Source organism: Rissa tridactyla, chromosome 8 (genome assembly GCF_028500815.1).
Source record: "Rissa tridactyla isolate bRisTri1 chromosome 8, bRisTri1.patW.cur.20221130, whole genome shotgun sequence".
NCBI classification, from domain to species: domain Eukaryota; kingdom Metazoa; phylum Chordata; class Aves; order Charadriiformes; family Laridae; genus Rissa; species Rissa tridactyla.
Window position 1 is genome coordinate 53512351 of NC_071473.1, and position 22602 is coordinate 53534952.

The window sequence follows — 22602 nt, forward strand, 5'->3', positions numbered from 1 at the left end:
ATGATTTTTATGTAATTACCCTATAGCCAATACTCCAAAACCTATTACTAGAGAAAAGTTCTTCCCCTCTTCCCCCCACCCCCCAAGCCATCTAAAAAAGAGCTTTATTACTAAGGTTGATGCTAATGGGACTGGAGGGGGATTCCAGCCTTAAAGAGATTTACACAGACAATCTGTTGTTATTCCTGCCTGGGACACACCATTAATGATCCTTTTCCTTCCTTTATGCTCTCCTCCATGCCCCTCACTGAAGTCCCCTCTCTGTGCGTGCCACTAGCACACAGCTAGAGGTTTGCACCTTTCAGATGTGATGGAAGTCCTCTGGCAAAAAGCCATGTCATCTTCCCAGCAATGAAGCAGATCTTCAGGAAACACGGCCTCTTCCTGGTGGCACTGCACTGATTTAAGGGGTTTCCTGAAGTTCAGATGCGTGGAAAAACTTTCAGGAAAATCAGTCCATGTGGCAAAGACCTCCAAATCCATGGTTTTTTGGAAGAGAAAGTGTTAAGGGTGTGTGAAGCTTGCTCCTTCTGGGTTTACCTGACAAGCGATCCTCATCTGGTCACTAGAACTGGATGTGGCCAGACTACGCATGTGATCTTTGTGCCCCAATTAAAAGCTAAAACTTCAGTGAAAGCTAAAATAGTGTGCCTCACAAGTGGGGCAGAGAGAGAGTGAACACGGGGTCACGTACATCAGCTCTGCTAAAGCACACTCTTTCAACTCAAGAGTTTTTGGCCATACACCCAAGTTGAAGTCAGCACAGCACTTAGGTCTATGAGGAGGTGCTCAAGCCCAGGGAACGGCTCTGCCTTTTCCAAGAGAGGAAGACACCCTGATCCATTGCACACATCCATCAGAAAGGCAGGGGTGGAAACGAACATAGAAAGAATGGAAGAAAAACCAGTACATGTGTGACATTCTCCCTCTGCTGACTGGAAGACTACAGAGGGTCAGTATCTTCACACAGCTCACTGTGCCATGGGTGTACATGGCAAGAACAGCATCTGGCTGGGATGGTGCTGTGATTTAGGAGCACAAGGGGGATTCAGTGTCCAGCAACGTGCCAGGACTTCTAAAAAGCTTCTACACCTCCCTTCCTCCTCCACAAAACAACCTAATAATTCAAGCTTCCTTTGCTCCCTGAGTATTTAGGACCTACCAGCAGTCTTCCTAAGGAAGGAAGTTAAGAGGCTAAGGCTCCTTCCTAAGCCACCAGAAAGGAGATGAAGCACTTTCATCATCCACACCTTCCAGATGAAGGCTCCTCTCTTTAACCGGACTAGAGCAAGAGAACTCGCTTCATCCTGCTGTCCTGAGCCTTAAGATCTCACAGAAGCCACCATGATGAAATGTTTGACACAGAAACCTCACGTCTGGGGACTTGCTACGCATCTACAGGTTCTCCTCCAAGTTCTCCTCACAAGCCAAGAGTTTTAAGCCAGAACCCACCGATCTCCACCTTATTCACTTATCTAATTTCATCTGCTCAAGCAGTCTGCGTGTGGAAAAGAGATGAACCCCAGGTCCTAGACATGACACCCTGGCACAGCACTGTTCCAAATCCAACGCTCTTCTGATGGGTAACTATTTAGACTGAGAGTCTACCTGGGAGGGGGCTGTTTGTACCCCCGGCTGCAAAACCACTACATCAGCTTTGGCATAATACCAAGATGATACATCCCTTCAGGTACAATGACCGCCTCCATGATCCACGGGCACTCCCCAACAAGGGAATCCTACATTTTACTGGCTTTTAAGGAAAAAGAAAGCTTAGATTTATTATCACTGCACCCGGATTTCCGATCACGTCTTAGAACTTCAGTAAGAAACAAACCAAAACAAGCAAACAGCTGATGTCTAGCAAAGTCAAGACCGGGGAGACGGCACAAGAAACACTATCGGCATGTCTTTTCTGCAAATGAGGAGAGAAGGAGAAATTAAATGACTTGCCAACTTACCCAGGAAATCAGCAACAGCATTGGTAATTAGCCTGGGTCTCCCACGTCCCGCTCTGCAGCCTCTAACGCGAGAGGTAGAATTAGAAGCAATAGCTCCTCCGAATACCAACAGCCTCAGTAGGCGGACTTCACACACGCTACAGCTTTCTAGTTCGAGAGTATGTAAAACCTGCAAAGGGGCTGGGACTTCTTGGTGACCACACAGCTACTGCAAAGCTCCCCTCCTCCGAGACTCACCGGCTGTTCACAGACCACTCTAGCAAAGCTCCCAGCGCAGTAACCACACACGGTCATTTCCCTCGTGCTCAGCCTTGTAGCCACTTCCTTGAGAGCAGCCACAGATGTTCTTAACCTTTTTCATTTTCAAATCGTATCACAAAATGGAGACTCTCATCCCAGTTCTCTCCACCCCCTGTTTCCTCCTCCCCGGAGCTGGGCAGCAGTAACTGCACAGGCTGCACATTATGATGGTGGCAGCAAAGAGGGACTGCAAGCAAGCCTCTGGCTCCCTCCTCACCCCCACCATCAGCCACCCCGCGCATGGAGGTCACCGGCCTCAGAGAAGGAATGGGTGAGACGGGAGGTTTTGCTACAGCAAATATTCGTTACCCCAGAGGAGGAACTTGCCCAGAATCATTCTGCAATGGGGCTGAGCTGCCCAGGATCAGTTCTGGCACCCTAGCACCTCCCAAAGAGCAGGAATTACTGGCGGCAAAGAGCAACCTCAAGTTGACCACAGCAGCCCCCAGAAGAACAAACTGAGATACTGCCACCTCTTTGCATTTTACCTGGTTTAAAAGTAACTTGTTGCCATAAGCACTTAAATCCCTTACAAAGACCTTAAAGAGTTTTATCGACATGGTCAACATCTACTCTGCATACAGCAAGACACTTGAATCCCCTAGATAGCTTTATTCACGAAGATTTCTGGTAGTCGCGTGCTTCCTGTGGTGGCTTTGCACTTCGGTAAGTGTTTTTTGATGGTTTGCCTTTTTCTTTTTTTATTTTTTTTTAATGTGGTGAGAAGACATTGTTAAAGTTCACTCTTAAGGGCTCGCCATTTAAACCAAGTCATAAACAAAAGCAAAAAAAACTTTGGCTTTCTGTTCAGAACAAACCACCAACAAAGACATCCCCTAACCAACAAACATTCTTTCTATAATATAGTTGCAAAACCATCCAATTTCATAGCAAACTTTGGATTTGCTATTGGCAGCTAGAGCAATTTGATCTTCCAAGTCTCTGACCCCTCTCTGTGTTCTCTGCTCATCTTTTACGAAGTTAAAATCCCCCTGCTGTAACACTGGTAGCCCCAATACTGGAACACTGCACGCAATTCTGGTTGGAGAAGGTACGGCCAGATGACACAAAAACAGTCTTAGGGTTAAAGATAGTGTCTCAACTAAAGCCCTTTCTGTTAGGCACTGTATATATATATATATATATATATATATATATATATATATATATATAGTTCTGACACAATGAAGTAAAAAGCTGAGATTTGAAGTACAGAAATCTCTGCAAGGTGCTCTGGTAGCGAAGGAGATGCTAACTGTAGCTGTGTGGTCCCATAAGTCACAGTGCAAAAACGTCTGTAAAGGCCACCATACATGGTAAACCAGAACAGGAATGGAGTAACAAGAGAAATTTCAATGGGATTTCAGATCTGAGCACAGACCAGCTCTGGTCTTACCGACAGGGCTCCAGGTTAATTCAATCTGGCAAAAAACTTTTGAGGTACAGCCTTACGTACAGCTACCAAACAAAAGTCGCCAGCCTCTTCCTCCTCCCATCCTCACCAAGCTCCTCCAGCAGCAGCACACCTTTCTTTCAGTTAGCTCTGCCTGACTGCTCGGATCAGCGTGTGCTGTGCTCCAACCAACACAACTACTGAAACCAAGAAAGAAAAACGTGCGTCATCAACCCCGAGGAACTTTCAGGTGGCACCTCTGTCCCGCAGGCAGAACCTAACTCCTGGAAAACCTGCCACCTGGCAAGAGCGAAACTCAGCAAGAAGAAACGGAGTTTAGCTTCAGTTTTTCTCTCCCAGCATCTGTATTACGAATATGGCAATACCACCCAACAGCTAGCACTCACACGGCATTCCTTCACTCAGATGGCCTCGAGGGGACTCCCGCTGGTCTGTCTCCACAGTGTGAAGTCCTACTAACCTCAGGAAAAAAGCTCAACTCCTGACTGTGTTTCCAGGTCTATAAAGTTAGAGAAACGCTAGTCCAAAGAGCAGTGTTACCTCTTCCTCTGCCAGATATAAGCTGCATTATGATTTCTGCTACGTCGCACAAACCACCACCTACATTTGAAAACAGATCGGAGCTCTCCTCTCCACGACTGCAAGCAGAGTGACTCCAGCTTCCCCTGCCCATCCCACCGTCACACACCGTGCAGGCCACCAAAGCATCCCGGGCAGTGAGCTACCAGTACCTCAGTCTATGGGGAAACTGCTCCTTTATATCAACGGATCATTTTCCTTGCTTGTGAGGTAATTTATACGCAGATGTTCTCTTGCAAAAGAGTTAGCAAGTGTTGCCATGGAAAGCCACAGCCATCTGAGACCAATTTACAGAAAGAAATGAGGTCCACAGTAGCTATGCCAATGCCACCCACAGCTTTGAAAATCAAATACACTGACCTTCAACAAAAAACTATTTGCTGGGAAACTAATAAAGGAGAGTTAGTCAAAGTAACATTTCAACCTTGTCTTACTATACCGATTAACTACTATATTTTGAAGAAGCTTTTGCTTTCTCAGCCACTGGGCTTCACTCTTCCAATAAACAGTACGACCAAAAAAAAAAAAAAATTTATCTAGATTTAGCCACATAGGTGCACAAAAGACACGTTCAACAGGAAGTGAACAATATGGAGTTTTCCAACCCAAAAAGTCCCCATGAAAATTTATTGGGCTACATTGGTTTACTGTGTATTGAAAAGATGTTTAAGTTTAGAAAAGCTGGGGGAGAGTGACTACCTTAGCACTTCCCGTTAAAAACCAGCTAACCCAAAGGAGAGGCCTCCGACAGTCCCGTCTCAGCCTCCACCAGCGACACCTGGGGACGAGATCTGTACACAGGGACAACAGAGGTGCACGCTGACAGAGGACCCGCTCACCAAACTGCGAGGACTGAAGTGGCTCAAATGTGGTATTTGCTTTTAGACTCTTCTGGAAAGCAAAGGCTGGTTGTAGAGGTCAGCAGTGGGTGGACTCCAGAATAGGAATGGTCTCTGCAGATAGTTCACTGTCACTTCAGCTAACGAGTCCTAATGTCATTTTCCAGCCATTGTATTTTGTTATCCGTGCATGTGGAGACAAACTAATGAGGCATATTTGGCTCAGTTATCCACCCTTCCGTGGGTTTTTCTTTGGCTCAAGTGAAATCTCACTGAACCGCATTCAAGGGGTTGCGCCAGGGATGGGCGTTCAGGAGATGGCAGCGGGGACCCAGGCAGCCTCATGCCAATGTCCTGATGATTGCTCTCTCACTGCAGGTATGCATCAAATACATTAAATATATTTAAATGGCTTTTCATACTGGCTCCCACCATCATGAGAGAGACCAGAAGGAAGATCAATCCCCAGAAAGGAAAACCACAGTCAAGTTCTGTCATTGCTATTTGAAGCTAATTGTATTTTATAACTTTTAATTTAAGCAGCTACTCCTCAACAGTACAGTATATATCCACTGGCATGCTCAAACCTGTGCGCATTTTCCAAAGTATGTGTATGACTAGAGATGAGAAAGATTTACTGCCATTGAGACATAATTTTTAATAAGAGTGGGAAATACAGTTCGTTGTTGGGATACAGTCCACCTGTTGGGATAAACACACGTAGCAATTACTTTTTATTATTGACTAATCACCAGAGTACACCTGTATTAATGGTGAGCTGTAAACACATTTATCCCTATTAGTCAGAGGAAGGAACGGTGACTAGTCAATTGGCTTGTCTGAAGCAAAATGAGACGCAACACTGAAGTCCCTCTTCCAAGCCCATTCAGTCCATTCCATGGGTTTATTTTTGGCTTATTTTCTGCTCTCCTCACCATTTCACCAAGGGCAGAGCTTCTCGGGGCAGGCAGCGGGTCAGCTCATCCGCAGGGACTGCTGTGCCACACGCCGCAGCCTTACCGCCAAGGACTTCTCATGCTTCGTTTCACCCATCCCAAAGGCCAGCCAGGGACGGCCACAAGCATGTGGGAAAGGGTACGGAGCATGGCGTATAAAACAACCTTTCGAGAAAAAGGATCACAGTGACAAAACTTGAAGCTGGTTTCTTTTTAGTCTCTGCCTGAAAATCAATGGGGTAGACACTCCTCTTTTCAGAAAGCCGAGGACAGTTACACCTCTTCCCCCACAAAGGAGCAGTGCGGCTGACAGCTGAAAAATGAGTTTGCACTGACCTTTACTCACCTCGGCCTCAGGTAAATGGTTTGTTAAGAAAGCAGCTCTCTTCAAAACAGGTTTCGCAGACAGAGACGAGAGGGGACCCTGGCAATACCTGCACGTTGCCCTGCTTCCCACAGACCTGGCTAAATGCAGACATCTCTCTGCCTTTCAGCTAGACACGGTGTGCTCCTCTCATAGACAATCCAGACAATTAAGTCCAAGATGCATTTTCTCTCACCCTGAAACAGAAACCTGAAGTAGGTTGGATGAGGTTTCCAAGTCTTCCCTTGGGCTGAGAAGGGATCTCAGACATCTGCATCTAAGCTTGTCTCTTTACGCTGGAGATTCAAACACTGGATGAGCAGACTCTCCCCCAGAATATACTTCAGTTTGCTTGCAATTACTTTTATATTCTCAGGCTTTAACGAATCCTTATATTGTCTGTCTTATCTAAAAAGTCCTAAATATCATCTGTAAAGGTGATAAAGAAATGACATGGTACAGGTCTCACCCTAAATCATCCCTAAATCCCAACTGCAATAGATTGGAAAACACATCATCATTTTGCACAGCTGCAGGCTCTTTTCTTCCTAAAAATCATCAAATACTAGTAAATTGGCAGAAACAAAGGAATTCAATTGGTGAAAGCCCAATGAAGCTATTTAGCAAGTTGTCTGAATAGACAGCTAGAGCTCTGCCAAATAACAAGGATCCTTGTGCCTCCCTTTGGTGACCGAAAAGCGGAGTCTGAGCCACGGTGACTGTCCAGTTATAGGGTTGGACACTCCCCCTCAGATAACTTTTGGCCTCCTGTGTCCAACCCAACAGACGGTGCTTGCTGCTTTTTCACGTCCATGTGCACACACGTAGAGTCATCAGCTGCTCCTTTCAACGTAAACGTGGTGTCAGTCACACCTCAGATGCCCTCTGGACATCATGACAGCAGGCACCCTCCATGGTTTCATCCCGATTCTCCTACGATTTCAGAACATGGGATAGCTGTGATGTTATGAAGGCCAGGCTGCCACCTCTAACTGCTGTCTTCTGCTTCAAATAGAGGAACACCCTGATGTTCTTCTAGTATCAGCTTTATCTCCCAAGACAACTAAAGTAACTGACAATTTAGTGTTTAAGCACAGGCAGAATTTGCCAGAAGCACCTTGTTCTGCAGGAACACAGAGCTGAGAAGGAACCCGTAAATCCAGTCCACTCCTCCCCATCACCTATTAACACAGACGTGTTTCCCCAGCTTGCACATACCTGAACCGATAATCTGAGCAAAGCAGTCCAGTGTTTCAAGACACCGTATCAGTAATTATGGATTTTTTCAACCAACCAGTTCTAACAATGATTTTCAGCAAGTTCTTTACTGAATTTCCACTTGCCAATGTAACTGTGAATGCTACGGCTCGACCTGGTGCACTTGGTACAATTAAGAGAAATCCTGGTGTGTGTCTTGTGTCAACTATGAGCTATATCCCAGTATCGCCCTGTCAAGCAAACTAAATATTTACACACAATTCATTCAATCTCTTGGACAAATACATATGCTATTTTTAACTCACCAGCTAAACAGGAGTAAATTTTACACGTTTATCTCAGAGTTGTGCCAACTGTAGTTCAAAGGCGGTAAGATATGTCAGTGCCTTTAGTGTACAACGGTGAGCGGTGGGGCTTTATTTTTCTTTTCTTAGGGAGTCCTGTTTGGGTTACGGACTTGCATTTGTTCTGCAAACTGCACAATTATCCTGTCGCTGGAAATTTGGTGCCAGAATGACTAAAGCTGGTCTTTACACTCATCCATACCCAGACTCTACTACGCTTAGGCATTTGACACAGAGGTGGCAAAGCACTGGATCCCACCCCGCACAATTTCACCCTGGCAGTCTAAGTACTTTTCTGCCTAGGAAGTCCTACACCTCTTCCAGTTTACCAATCCAGTTTAACTCTCCTACAAAATTCTGGTAGGGCTGAATCATCTCATGTTTCTCTTCTTAGAAAACATTTGCTTGTCCGATTTCTGCAGCTGCTGCCTGGTACCTTGGTGGTCTTCCCTTTAAGAACAAAATCAGCCCCCTGCGAGTCTTACACACAATGTATGAAAGCTGAAAAAGAAAAGCCTGAGTAATATATACCCTGTATTTCAGAATACCAAGTGGCACTCTTCAAAGCACAACTGTAAGGTCCGTCCAAAGTCAAAAATTACGAGAGGAATATAAATTTTTACATTTTCAGGACTCTATCAGCATTCCCAGTAGTGTCTTTAGATTATGGAAATTTACAGTAGCTCACTGCTTCTCAATTTCCAGTTTTGGCCAAGAGCAGTTTCATAAGAGTTTATGGCCAATTCACTTTCCAGTCCAGGTATAATTTTATTTCAGTTCTGTAGGAGCACATAGCAGCAGACATCGCTTAGCTGCAGTTCTCCCTCCCTCTCTTGTGATGCCTCTCGTAACAGCAGCTTTGGATCCAGGACCATTATCCGTCTGCTGTGACTCAACACCCACAAATCCCTGGGTCTCGCTTTTGCCACTGATGAGTCCCAAGATATTAGTTGTACAAGCCACAGGTCAGCCTTTCTTCCCAAGAGGCTGATAACAAAAGTTATCTTGGCTTCAGCAGCTCGAGCAGGTCCAGTTTACCCACACTCTACCAAAGAGCCTCTGGCCTGAAGAACCGTGACCCCAAAAGCCCTCCCCACCTCCGGCGCCAACACAAAGCTCAAGCAACTTGGCTGCGCACTGGGAAGGGTTTTCAGCAGCAAGAAAAGAAAGCAGTTTCCAGCCAGCATATTGATTCCACTGCCGCTCCGCAGCAAACACCCCAACCCATGGCTACAGTCATTTCTGCAACACCTTGTAAGCGATGGGGAGGGGGGGGAGAGGCAGAGGCAGACCCACATCACAGCGAATCCACCAGCCACACTCTTGCACCTTCTCTGGCCCCAGCCCAAATCCTCACTCAGCAGCAGTAAACAGGAAGCCACCGCTGAGCTCCATGACACATATGGGCACCCCAAGCAACCTCCTAAACTTCTGCCTCCTGCAAATACAGGTGTCAATATCTGCGAAGAGAATATCTACACCTGTAAGGGAGTCAGGGCTGCACCTTACTGGTCATCACAGCTCCACAAGCTGAACACGCTTCTGCCCTGGCGAGGGCAGCACCCTAAGATTATGTAAATTGCAAGCAGGGTTTTACAACAGAAAAGCTGTGACTTGTATATTCCATTGTAGTTAAAACCAAGGAATATTTCTTAAATATATTAAATCATGTCCCATATGAAATGGATTTCCACCTGGTGAGGCAGAAAACCACCCCTAGGTGGTTTAGTAGCTACCAAGCGACTCATCACCACCCCTCCTCGCCACTTCAGCTGTGCCACTGCTGATCTGTCGCGAGGTTCAGCCCCGATGCCAATTTATCTGTGCGGGTCTGGATGCAATGCTGTAAATACTGGACTGCAGTACTTCTGGAAGCATCAAGTAGAACAAAATTATGCTAAGACCTAAAAATCTTGGAAAAGGCAGGACTGAAGACATCACTACAAATCAACAAAATGAGCTCCTGTCATGAAACGTGGCTTTAAGAACTTACTACAGCTTTTAACTGCCTTTCCTGTAAAGAGCTTAGTACAGTAAATGTGAGTAAGCAAATATTAAAAATAGCTAAGCAAGGACACTCTTGTTCAATCGCTTTTAGCACTGACTCAGACACGTATGACTCACCCCAAGCACCTCAGCCGTATCTGTTTTCCCAGGGCTGGCAGTAACACCTCTGACTTCACATACTGGACAACACCACGGCCGATCTCGGGACCTCCAGGACGGACGGGTCATGTGTGTCAATACTCACCACTAAAGTTTCATAAGCATTTTCTACGTGTTCTTGAAACCTTCAACATCATTTCTAAGTAAATGATTCACAGGATTACACTACAAAGGACTGAAAGCCGACATTGAAAAGGACTAGAAATTAAGGAGTTGTCAGGCTTCAATCACTCTCAACAAGTTTGACAGGCAATTATCAAGCATCTTGCTTCAGAAAACAGTTTCTTACCCTCTCTTCCTCCTAACTGCAGCCACATTGAGTTACTGTGTCGCCCTCCAACAAGATCATCCTCCTAGAAATCCACATGTTGAGTAGACAGGCTTTCCGAATGCAGTACCTTTGCCATTCTTTGTTCAAACCACCCAAAAAATCAGAGAAAAACCCTTCTAAAACAATTCATAATCTTATTTACTGGAGTTTACAGGAACTAGTCATCTCATATGGGGAAATTCCACATAGTTAAGTTCGTAACTTTTATACTTCAACTGTACATTTACGATCAAAACATCAGAGGAGAATGGAAAAGCCATTACAAAACCTTCACAATGTACAATTTAATCAAGCTAATCAGATACCAATTACAATGTGGTTAATATGCTATATAGCATATATAGTAATATATGCTATAAGTGGCAATATGTGATCCTGAACATTTTCTGTATGTAAGTACTCCTCCAGAACTATTTATGTGCTTAAAAATCATGTATACCAAAGTCTTTGCCAGATTTGCAATAATATCCCCTGACCCAAATAATTTAATTTTGACATTCATGCCTTAAAAGAGATCATAAAGAAAATGACAAAGGGAAGAAAAGAGGGAGGCCAGTGGCAGCAAAGCAAGGTTATACAGTTAATCTGTATATATATCCACTACAAGTTATGTCAAGTTTTTATTATATCTTCACTTTTCACCAGGATAATAACAACTGTTAAGTTTCTTTTGGAATTGAGTGGCTTTTTTAGACACCAAGGGAAAAGAAAATGCAGGAGGACAAGCACTAACCTAAAACCCTTAAGAAAAATACTTGATATTTTAGGGAGGTCCCAAGTGCTACATTTGCACTACTTTATTAGGTACCTTATGCATGAATTACTCATGGTAACTTTCTCCCCATATTATGTTAAGCCAGCCTCAAATATTATCCCTTTCTGCTCTTCTTTGCCAGGAAAAGCATAACATGACTAGTTTGGGGGATGTTTTCAGCATAACTCATTAGAAAGAGAAGATAAACATTATGCCCAGACTGACCCGTTTGCTTAATTATCAAACAACATTTGCCAGCTTCTAAAACTAACAAAAACTAACAGTAATAAAGTCCGAGCTCAAACTGTCAAGTCAGAAAAACAGGAACTGCGCTCTAGACTTGGGGTTTCTTATTTCCCCTTCTGAACCTGATACCAGAACTAACAATGTATTTTGCGTCTAAGAGACCATGAGACACCAAACCTTCCGAATTTAGGGGAGGGGGGAGGGTAAACTTAAAATCAATTATTTGCCACAAAGGCTCAGTTCTAACTTTGACTACACAGACAGCTTCACACACCATACGCTCCTTTTCGTAATTCCACCAATGAGAAAACCTAGAAGAGTGAATACAGCTGAAAAGGAATGGCTACCAGAGGGGTCCCTCCATGAAACCCCACCACCGAGAAAATTAGGAAAGACAGAGGGGAAAAAATGCAAAGAAGGAGAGGGGCGGGTCTGAGGAACTTTAAATCACACCTCTCCCCTCTTTTTATACGCTGTGATGAAATTGGATGTTTTACAATTACAATTCCAAAGCCTGGATTTCAAAACTAAGAACTATAGAGAAAAGGGACTTTTAAAAAGCAACTGGGCATTTCACGCTTAGCTCCAGGTCTGCAGCCAGACAATCTGCAAATACCACAGTGCAGCTATTCTGGGCAATAAATATTTAACTGTAGCGGGCAATACTTCCTACAAGTAATACTAAAGAGGGAAAAAAAAAAAAAATCTTTGGGGAGCAAAAGTGTCTGTTAAAGCACATGCGCTTCTGTGCATAATAATGAAATATGCATAATAATGAAATAACGAAAATTAAACCCAGAAGGTGCACCATGCGTACGCTAACTGCCGAGGACACAGTCTGTTAGCTCAGCTGTCTAAAATGGCTACTTAAGCCGTAGCTCTACATACTCTTAACCATAAAAGTACTTCCTTTTTTCTGTCCTTAAAAGCAACTCAGAAGTTTAATTGCAAGTTAACAGGCAGGAATCTTAACAACACAACTTCTTTCAGATTACACTATGCTGTCGGTTTATCCTACCATACAAATACCCCCAGTCTTAAACTGGTCAGCCCCTTCAAGAATTAGGATTACCACATCAGGCATTCCTCAGCATTTACCGAAGCCCAGTGGATTTGAGGGAGACAAGGAGCTTCACTCCAAATCACTGCCCTGAATCACTGTAATTGCCAGAAGGCTGTTATCCCATGAAAAAACAACTCAAAATCCATAAACACATTAAAAGAACCATAATGCTTGACTACTTTCAGAATTTAATAACCAGTTAAAAAAACCTATTGATTTGTAACCTAACACGCTAAAAGAGTATTTCAGTAAACACAAACCAAATACTAGTTACATTAAGCAGATCTCTGTATTCAAAGGTTAACCGCAGACTTCAGCGAAGACTCGCAGGACTTAGTTCCAAGTGATCTCTGCAAACTTTTTTTTGTTTAATAAAAAACTATCTGTAATTCCCGTAGTAACCTGGATGTATCACCCCTTCAGCAGTTTTCTTAAGCAATCTGAGAATTATCATGTGAAATTCACAGAGAGGAAATACCCTGTTTTTCGAACAACTAATCAAAATCTTTCCCTGTGTCTTACAAGCTAGAAATCTGGCCGTCACGAAGCTGCATTTCTGCCTGGGTGTTTGCTTCTATGTCATGAAGTAAAATCGGTTCATTTTCTGCAATGGCTAAATGCACATAAATTGCATAAATTAATCAGAAACTGCAAAGCCAACATTTCCTTCTATGTATGTGACTCCTGTGCACATGCAATGGTTATCTTTGATCTGTGAGGTTATTTACAGTTAAAAACTGTCTACTGCGCTTCTCTACACCATTCTAGACACAGTCTTTCTACGTAAATAGAAAAAAAAATATTTCCTTATTCTTAAGGGGAAATAAACTCAAAAAAACCCCAGTGTGCTGCCAATCTGTAGACATTCAACAAGTCAGCAGTGCAAACTTATCGCTTCCATGCCTCTGCATCACGATGACTAACACCACCCCCAACCCACCCAGTGAACATCACCTCCCTGTCTCCCTGAGCGCTGGGCTGGAGGCTCCTGCAACCATTTGTCGAGTGTCCCAAGGATTACACAGATCACACTGAAACCCAGCCGATAATCCCACAGCGCTACTCCACCCTCGCAGGCTTCTGAAGCATAAAGTGGTAGGGAAGAGGGAATTTCGGCGCTCCCCACAATTTTTCCGTTCCACTCCAAAACGTGTCTTATGCCAGCACTCAGGAGGGGACATCACCTTTGGAGATACATTTAGTTTCTGCTCTGGCAGGACCTTCACCCACATGGAGCGAGGATGTTCACACCGTGCCCATTCAACCCTGCACCGCTCCCCTCCTCTCAAGCTACGGGCTCTTGAGCAGAAAAAGAGGTTCTCAATCATGCTTGTCCAAAGGGCTCATGCACAATTTTATTTTTTAAAAATGCACGACACCTACAGTTATGAGAACCTCAAATTTCTCATTTTCTGTTTTCTTACCAAGCCACCGGAAAGCTGACTCTCAGTATCCACTGGCTTCCAACAAGAATGCATAGCCTTTCCCCCCCCCCCCTTCAGTGTTCAGTGTAACATTAATCTCTTAACCTGTTTGAAAATCTGAAAGTCTAGTGGAACGAGACATGCAGAAAACACTCTGAAGAGCAAATTCACCTAAATTTAAGCAAAAAAGGCCACAAGCCTTTCCCACAAAATCTCTGTGAGTAGAATTCAATTTGTAACATCTGCAAAGCGAGAGAAATCTGCGTGCCGCTATCTCCCTATCAATCACAGCAAGGAAGCAAAAGCACCCTTAGAGATTCAGAAAAACTGCTCTGTATTCTTTTTTTCTTTGATGATAATATAAGACCTGATTTAAGTGTTAAACACATCAGAAACACCATACCACTTTTTTTTCGTCTCAAGAAATTCTGAGCACTAATGGATTGTGACCAGAAGACACTGAAATGAGGGCAAAGGACTTCATTTAGGCGGCTCTAAGCTTTTGTTTTCTGATCATTATCATCACACACTTAACACAGATTCTTGAAAAATACTTTTGACAAAAACTCTGGAAGAGCCACCCTGCCATGTTAGCTAGGAATGATGAAAGTTTAATTGAGAATTACAGAAGCCAAACCCACCATTTTTAAATCTTGTGGATTCTTTTCTGTTTACTGTAACAAGAGAGCAAACAGATGCGGCAATGGAAACAGAATAAGCATACCAGATATTCCAACAACAAGCCATTCCTTACTAGTTATTATCTTTTTTCTTTTTTTTTTCCTTTCTTTTTTTTTTTTTTTTTTTTAAGAGGACTGAAACACACAAATTTAATCTGGCAATAAATACAACTACAGAATTAAATTACAAACGGACATATTAAAGTTTTATTAAGCCACGACATCCACATCACAGGATGGTCAAGATCGCCTGTTCCAAGCCCGGCCCAGGCAGGGGCAGCTGGGGCTGCCCGCGACGTCCCCAGTTGGGTCGTTCGTCTCTCCGCAGACAGAGACTCTGCAACACCTCTGGGCAGCCTCATCCAGTGCTTGACCACTCTCACAGCACTAAAGTGTTACATGAAAGATGCTCCAGCCTCTTAATCGTGAAAGAACTGTTTGGTGCACAAATTAAAAGTGTTACTTGTTTTCTTAAGCATAAAATGTCATTTTGCCTTAAAGAAAACAGATCAGGATCAAATTACGATTTTTCTTTCCCTAAATCCTGTGCCTTCGACTTAGAACGAGACCCCAGCTGTAAAATCATAATACGAAAGAGAAAAGAACACAGAATTATTGCAAAATTAATTGGACTGAGCTTCTCCTCGCCATCCTGCCCCTTATATTACTCATGCTCTCACACGAAAAAAACCACCAGTTAACTTTTTAAGGTCACAGCTTCTGGAAATGAACAGCACCAACTGCAAATCAAACCAGGAAGATGTACCTCAGCTGTAAACTAAGAAAACTTGATGTGGGACTTGATGTGGGATGCAAAATCAAGACAGAACTCTACAAGGGTATTCCTAAATCATCAATTTATTGCAGAATGCTTCCCACTGAAGAACATCCATCGCACCAGGCTTCTCCACATTACTTGACTTCTCAGGTCAAATTCCCAATAAGGCACCTTCTCCTCCCACCCCTTTAAAAGACATTTTATAGCTTATCCATAATTATGGATGAGACTCCGACAGATGGGGGAAAGAGAATTACCCTATTTTAGAACATTTTATAATCGGAAGTTCATGGAGTAGACTGCTTGCTGCCGTATCACCTACCCTTAAGAAGAGTTTGATTCTAAAGTAAGTCCTGAAAAAACTAATATCTATTAACATAGAAATAACATATTAAGCTGCTTCTTAAGCCTTTGATTGATGCTCAGCAAATTATCTCTTAGTGTTTGTAGGCTGTTGCCCCCTCTGTGAGTACACACCATGAAATGCCCCACTAAAACAAGGAGAATAGTTGTGGCTGCCCCATCCCTGGAGGGGTTCAAGGCCAGGTTGGACGGGGCTTGGAGCAACCTGGGCTGGTGGGAGGTGTCCCTGCCCAGGGCAGGGGGTGGAACGAGACGGTCCTCAAGGTCCCTTCCAGCTCTAACCATTCTATGATTTGTTTACAAGACTAAGATCATTACGTCAGCCTTGCCAGCTAATTAAACTACTCTCAACTTTTCCTGTCTCTGAGACTCAGTAGCAATAGGTTTTGAAAAGCCAAACACCTTGAAATGGTCTGGGAGAGACGTTGATGTCCACTGCTTTTAAAAACTTCTAAACCATATCTGAGAGAGGATTTTTCATAATTCAGACATTAGGACATACCCCAAAACATTTTTAAAATTACTTTGGCAGTGAGCAGAGGTACATGCTTTGCACAGGCAGCACAGCCTGGTGAAGATGTGACTATTTTACTGGTGGTTACCAATCTTTGCTGGCAAAAAAAGGAAGTGTTCCTGGTTCAGCTGTGGGGAGGGTGTCAGTATCTTCCACCAGAAAGGGAGCGGTAAACACCTCGGGGATGGTACATCTCAAGTGGTCGCATGCACACGTGCAAGCTGTCTTGGCTTTGAATGCAGAACTAGTGCTGATTAAATTGCTTCAAAAATGCAAGCCGAAGTGTTGGTAAATCTTATTTCCAGCCGGAGTCATGCAAAAAAGTTGCAGTTCTGACAAAAGCCTTTGCCAGCTTCAGCAAAAGTATCAGGAAGAGACAGCGGTTTGCATCTCAGCTGTGTTTTAAAGGCTGAACTCACCACAAACCTTGGGACAAATCAAGTTCTTTATGTAATTACTCAGCTTCACTGATACACACTGATTTGTCTGTGCAAAACTGAACTTGCATGGAACTCTAAACACAAACAGGAGTTAGCAGCATATACGTACACAAACAAGCGTAGCCATTTACATTAACTGCTTATTAAACTTTATCAAGTAGTTAAGTAACAAAGATATAATGGATTGAAAAAGTCCTGAGGAATTTGCTCATCAGAGAAAGCATGAAACAATCTCAAGGCACGCAAGGAGGCTGTGCCAGCATAGCAGAGGTGAAGGTAACACGTGATCCAGATTTCTCTCCCTAAAGAGGCAGAGTCCTATAAATTTATCTTTATAGGTCAACAGGTCCTGCCCTTGTCACACAAAATTAATTCTCCCAGCATACAGAGCGAGAGCGTGGTTCTATATAAGTGCTTCTCCGCACTCTAAATGACACACAAAGCACGTCAATAGCTATACGCTGTGGTGCAAGTGGGGTCTAGAGAAAATTATTTCATGTACGGTGGGCTATAGGGAGAAGTTAAACTCCTTCCACTTAAAAGCAGATTGGTGTTTCTTCGGCAGGATTTTCACGACACAGTGTCCAAGTTCGCACATCCCTGCGGAGAGCAGGGGAGGGAGCTGATGAGAAGTCTTGTAAGCTGGAACAGGTATCCATCAGAGCACGCGAGCTGCTCAACCGAAGCGGGGACATGCCACAACAGAAGTGGCTTAAGATAGTGCTGCTGTGATCTGCCACTTGCAGCACTGCTTACCTCCTCCCTCCACACACACACCATAGGCCAAGAAAAATGCAGGCTCATTTTTCACTCAATTTGACAGCTAACTTGTAAGAACACGGAGTGATTAAACCTGGAGATACCACATACTTTTATTGCAAGGTAAACGTTCAGTCAACACCAACAAAGAGCAAGCAGTTAATCTGTACACAACCAAGCAAACACGACCAGCATCTTAGGCTTTAGATGTTTAAGGTTGTGCTGGCATATACTGAGTATTCAGGATTTAAAAGGTGCCTTTTTTTTAAGCCAAGCGAGCCCTCTGTTTGCTGGTGTATCTTGCCTATGTAGATGTAACTTGGCCGTGTCTCAAGTCACGTGCACAGGAAGCTGAAAGGGCTGTAAAACCCGCAGGACTCTCTTTCTCTCTCTCTCTCCCCCCACCCCGCCTTTTTTTTTTTTTTTAACTTGGCAGAAGATAGCTGTTCTTCTTTTGTAAAATGAAGCTCTAAGTCAGCTATCCCTATGTGCCCTTTCACTTACCACTTGTGGCTTTGACAGTGAAATCAAACCCATGCTCTCCTGTATTAATTCATTCCACGTTTACAAGAAAGGTGTTCACAGCTATGAATTGCGACTAAAATAAGTGCTGGTATAAAACAACACAAGCTGTTTTTTCCAGGTGATGCTGGTGGGAAGACAAAGGCTTCCAGGTGAGAATTCTGGTTGGCAACGCTCCTGCTAGCGACTTGCATCTACGTACAACATGGTCATCGGTCTATGGGGGCTTGTTTTATATCATCAATAAACACGCCCTCTATTTCCCTTCATAAGGGCAAGGAACACAACTAGAAGTTTTCTTGGCAACGAACAGTTATGACCCTTCAAAAAACCAGGGATCAGACAGGCTCCTTTTCTCTGACTACACCGGCACTTCCCAGAATCTGGTAAACTCCTGGCTATTTCATGCCTTTAGGGGAGAGAGTTATTAAGAGACTTTCTAAAAATCAATACAGTAACAGTCAAATAAAATGCATTTAAGCCATTTTCTGCCTAAGTCAGGCACTGATGTTTCTAATAGAAAAACAGTTAGAAAAGTGGCGAGGTTGTAACACCATGTCAGAAGAACATGGTGCCATTACGGCCTGTAGACCCCTCAAATAGACTTTAACACTAGAAACAGTGGATGGCAGCAAGTGTTAAGTTTTGGAATTGCAGCTGTTACTTCAATAATGAGGTCAAATGCACCTTTCTCTTCCTTCAACTTAAGTCTTGAGAACAAGAAAGAAGGGTAGAAGATTCAAATAAGGAAAAAAAAGTTTAATACAACAACAACCCAAATCAATAGCAGGAAAAAGCAAAAAGGAAAAAAAAATACAGTTTAATACAAATGCAACACAAATCAACAGCAGGAAAAAGCAAAGAAGGCAAACAGTGAATTTGTAATCTTTTGTTTTCAGAGGAGAGGATAACTCCTGTAGAACCAAGTGCTCCAACACAGGGTATAGAGCTGTAAAGGGTGACAACAGAAGCTGCTCGATACAGGTCAGGCTCGCTCATTTAACTCTCTGGTTTCTTTTGAACTTTTAAACTCTCTAAATAGATGGGCTCTGGCAATTTCAAAATTATTAGCATCTGTTTTGCCATACTTTGAGGAAAAGTGAAATACAGAAGTGTTCAGGAAGTGAAAGGTTATTTCTTGTGCATCTTCAGTAAACACGAAAGACACTGAGTGTACAAGAAAACCATATGAAGCGCACTGCAAATGCCACCTTACAGTTGCTCTTGATGAAAAACCTCAGAACTGAGGGCGGCCACACGTTCTTTCCACGCAGGAGGCCGCCAGCTTGAGTTGCTCTGTGAGAGCTCGACATCCTAGGGACAAAAAACCCCCCACACAACCTATGCAAAGTAGATTTAAATATAAAAGACTGAGTCTAATGCAACACTTAAGCTACATGGTATCTTTTATACTTCCACACACCCCCTAAACACCTAATACCTTACAAACTAACATAGCTTTATTATAAAAAATTTACTCTGGTAAAATCCAGAGGAGTGCAGAGACAGGTGTTTATGGATGGCAAGCAACAGGAAGTTATTTGGACTGTACAAGTTCCAAGGCTTTTAAGGTTTGTTTTGTTTAATGTATCTCTTTGTGCTGCTAGTGTCTCAAAATGAGTGTAAAGTTAGTTCTGCCAAATTAATTTCCTGGAAAACTGAGTCCACACGCAAACAGCTTTCTTGCAAGTGTTTCCTCTCCTCCCTCGCTCCCCTGTCCAAGTCACAGATCTAGCACGGTCCGCTTCATTTTCCTTACCTAAAAAAGTAGAAGACTGAAACCTGTCCTTCCTCCTGGCATGAAAGGTGTAAGGATTTTTTCCAGAACCGCTGTCTCCAGCACAGCCCTAGGCACAGTAGCTCTCCCAGCAGATCTAGGAACAGCCTCCTTGGTTGAACAAGGATTTTTCCCTGTTCAAAACAGCATGAGGCAATATTACCTCAATCTCAATTTCCAGCCAGTAAAATTAAGTTATTTAAAAGATCTGAAGTGGAAGACCAAGAAAGTTATTTTGACAGAATATGCCACAGATTGAAGAGTAATTATTAAGAGTACTGCAAATAAATTATTTCAATACCCTGCTAAATTCCAACTGGGCCACCTGACAGGCAATGCAGACTCGGCTCAGCCTTCGAATAGCTGGAAATGGCAGGGAATGAAACACTCAAGGAACAGTTTAAACAGCACCTGGTGTCCAAAACCGCTAAAAATTTGCATTATACTCATGTCTAGGTGCCTCGGTAGCCAGGGCCCCTCTCAGATCCACTCTGCAAACAAGCGAGACTGCGCACCACAGCCTGAGGAATGTGCAAATTTCCCTTTAGGAGTTTTCTCCTGGAAGTACGAATAGCAGTTGTCACTTAAATTGTGTGTTCAAAGGGAATTAAGCCTTTGGGGACTGGGGAGGGAATTGCAGCATTTTCAGTAGAGAGAGGAGAAGAAACATGTTGAAAGAACAGACAGGTTGTTCCGCCAAAGTCAGGCACTGACTGAAATGAAAACACCCCCAGGCTTCTGACCCCATTGAACGCTGCATTATACACTTATCCACCTGCAGACTGACTCCGTATCTTTGTGAACCTTCCTGTCCCCTCCTCCAGTACACAGGCAAGCAACTGAAGTCTTGACTCACGTGAATCCTACATGCTTCAGAAGTCAGAGAACATAGCACGAAATACTGAAGTTATTCAATTTATTAGCAGACCCTCCTTTATGTAGCAGACCAGCTTGGAGTAGAAGTCCAAAGTGCTTCACAGAACAAAGCTACCAGATACGTGCGTTTATGATGGATGAGTTTCTTGAAGCCAGTCACCTTGTAAAAGTTTGTTCTTTACTAGCAAGCCCTTTCTGCTACTTTGGGAGCTCCATAGCTACAACAGAACGGTGATGTGGTATTTCTGGAACACAATTTGTTTACTATTGGAACTGCTGACAAAGCAGAATCAATAGCAATACCAAGGCACTTACTCTAATACAAATGATTTTCCTATTCTGTGTTTAGAGCGGGTCCAAAGGAGGCCATGAAGATGCTCCAAGGGCTGAAGCCCCCCTGCTCTGAGGACAGGCTGAGAGAGTTGGGGGTATTCAGCCTGAAGAAGAGAAGGCTCCAGGGAGACACCTTATGGTGGCCTTTCAATACTTAAGGGGAGACTTATATGAAAGATGGGAGCAGATTTTCTACTAGCAGGGCCTGTTGCGACAGGACAAGAGGTAATGGCTTTAAACTAAAAGAGGAAAGATTTAGGTATAAGGAATAAATATTTTACAATGAGGGTGGTGAAACACTGGCCCGGGTTGCCCAGAGAGGTGGTCAATGCTCCATCCCGTGAAACATTCCAGGTCAGGTTGGACGGGGCTCTGAGCAACCTGCTCTAGTTGAAGATGTCCCTGCTCACAGCAGGGGGGTTGGACTAGATGGCCTTTAAAGGTCCCTTCCAACCCAAACTATTCTATGATTCTATAACTGCACTTGCTCCGAATCTTAGCTCCGCAGGTAGGTTCCTCCTCAACGATCCAATATGATTTTTCCCAGGCTTTCACCACTACCTCGCTCCATAGTTTGGGATGATGTACACATCCTCTGCTTCTCCATCGACTTCCAGTTCTTTTCCTTTATTTCCTATTTCACCTTTCACATCCCGCAGGAAAAAAAAATTCTAACCAGATCATTTTTATGGGCCAGCTGTTTTAAAGTATGTAATAACAGAACATGCAGAGAACCATATTCATGTCTGTTAACAAACAACTCATACAGTGTCAGAGGGTGGTAGAAGGTAACGATACGCAATATAAGACGTACAGACTATACTTCTCCAAGTAGAAGGTGCTCTTCCAGTTTCCTGTAGTTCAGTTATGCAACTCCTGTTACATTTATATAACCAGTTCAGGGGAAAAAGAGAATTATTCTAGCCAGCAAGACTGTCTGAAGTTTTATAAGCCCTTCAGCATGAAGAAAGTGACAGGACTTCTTCCTTAAAAATCCACCTGTTCTCAACGGGCCAGGAAATTATAACCACTAAATCACACTTCCTTACTTCCCCCCACCAATTTGAATCACGAGAAATTGCAACTAATTTGCCCAAGAGAACCATCATCAACTTTTTCCAGTAACCTAGTACTTTTTAGCATCGTTTTTTTGGAATGATTAGATGAATGGTGAAAACAAATACTGATCAGGGTACCTAAAGCGCTGATAAAGACATCAAGTGACCGAGCAAAATAATCCCCCCTAATCTTCATTATATTCATGTATTGTACAGAAACTATAGCAATAGCTGGAAGTAACAATTTAGCTGTCAAACACCCCAAAATGCCATTCTTTTGTGAATCCACTTTCCTTCTTGATGAGGTTCAAGCATATTTGTCTCACCCTACTAGCAAAACTGAGCAGTATCAGTCCATGAAAAAGCTTTCTTTGCAGAAGTCGGGCTCTGAGTATGAACTGACCGAATCACGTGCGGAGCTTTAATAGCCATTTTCTATTCAATTTGGCAAGTGTTTGCCATTACCAATACCTGAAATCTAATTGCATTTTAAGTGCTTTTGAGATCTAAAGCAACTCTGAGTGTGTTTACAGGAATAATGCA

The 22602-nt window shown here is 43.4% G+C and overlaps 1 protein-coding gene across 3 annotated transcripts in view; it reads right to left on the reverse strand.

The window, feature by feature from the left end:
- JAK1 (Janus kinase 1) overlaps positions 1-22602 on the reverse strand; it is a 65709-nt gene that overhangs the window by 39945 nt on the left and 3162 nt on the right. Inside the window, exon 1 of one of the 3 annotated variants that reach the window (XM_054212819.1) lies at positions 1962-1977. The exons of the other annotated variants lie outside the window; for them this stretch is intronic. The gene's annotated coding sequence lies outside the window, so the exon portion shown is untranslated. Of the gene's footprint in view, positions 1-1961; positions 1978-22602 lie in introns of those variants that run through there. 3 annotated transcript variants of the gene reach the window in all.